This window comes from Geospiza fortis, unplaced genomic scaffold (genome assembly GCF_000277835.1).
Source record: "Geospiza fortis unplaced genomic scaffold, GeoFor_1.0 scaffold14, whole genome shotgun sequence".
Lineage (NCBI taxonomy): Eukaryota > Metazoa > Chordata > Aves > Passeriformes > Thraupidae > Geospiza > Geospiza fortis.
Genome location: NW_005054512.1, coordinates 1,009,772 through 1,011,265, shown reverse-complemented (window position 1 = coordinate 1,011,265; position 1,494 = coordinate 1,009,772).

Genomic DNA, 1,494 nt, shown 5'->3' with positions numbered 1-1,494 from the left:
CACCCCAGCCTGCTCGGAATTCAGCACAGGCTCCCCCGCTCCCAGCCCGCCCAGGGAGCCGCATCCCATCCCCGCCTCAACTCTGCTTCTGCAGAGTCCCCAGGGGGACGCAACAACTCCAAAAAGCCCCTCAAAGCAGCGCTGGCGGCTCCCAGGGGCGCAGATCCACGCTGGCCTCACCCACGGGATAACCTGTTTGTGCTTGAGCTCCTGTCAACACAGCTGCAGGAGCAGGAACAGAGATGCAGAGAAATAAAGATGCAGGGCAACAAAGATGCAGAGAAATAAAATGCAGGGAAATAAAGATGCAGAGAAATAAAGATGCAGGAGCAAGCAGGAATAAAGATGCAGAGGAATAAAGATGCAGGACAACAAAGATGCAGAGAAATAAAATGCAGAGAAATGAAGATGCAGAGAAATAAAGGTGCAGGGCAACAAAGATTCATAACGACAAAGATGCAGAGCAAAAAGATGCAGAGCAATAAAGATGCATAACAACGAAGATGCAGGGCAATAAAGATGCATCTTTTGGGGTGAGATAAGCTGAGGTCTGGCAGGGAGAGCAGGAGCAGCAAGTCCTGCCCGACCTGGAGCCGGTCCCACCGAGGAGCCCACGGTGCCTTTTGGAGCTGGGGTGGCACCAGCTGGAGCAGCCCTTGGTGCCACTGCTGGGCACAGCAGAGTCGTGGCCCTCGCTTTAAAAACGCCTTTGCAGCCCCCCCAAAATGATGGGGAAGGGTCTCAGCATCCCGCTCTGCCACACTGCACGGTGGCACCAGAGGGGACCGCGGCCTGTTGGCTCGCCAGGGGATGTGCCAGCGCTGCCAAAGGCTTTTCCTGCTGTTTTCCCTCCGTCCGCAGGCACGGCAGGGAGCAGTAACCCATTAACCCATTAAACCACCCTGGCTCACGCATTCGTGCTCCCGCAGGTACGGACCGAGACCCCCGCCCCTCCTCTCCCGGTGACCACCAGAACGAAGCCCCCCACCCCTCCCGGTGACCAGTGGGATGGAGATTCGCGACCCCTCCTCTCCCGGTGACCACCAGAACGAAGCCCCCCACCCCTCCCGGTGACCAGTGGGATGGAGATTCGCGACCCCTCCTCTCCCGGTGACCACCAGAACGAAGCCCCCCCCCCCTCCCCGTGGCCACCGGACTTCACCCCGGCAGGTCCAAGGGGTCCAGCTCCATCCCCAATCCCATTCCCAGGGATGGTGGCACCAGCGCTGCCCGCGCACCTGGCAGAGCCTGGCACGACGGAACGCGCGTCACCTCCCGCTCGCAGGGGACAATTCCCGAAAACAAAGACAGCGATATTATCTCCTCCCCCCCACCAAAAAAAATAATCTCCAAACAGCCCAAATCTCCCCGCTCTGCCTCATCCCCTTCCCCTTGCAGCAGGACCCTCCCGCTGCCCCCCGCTCTCAATCCCCCTGTCCCCCAGCTCCATCTCCGCTGGGAGCCGGCAGAGCCGAGCCCGGCAGTCCCTTCCAG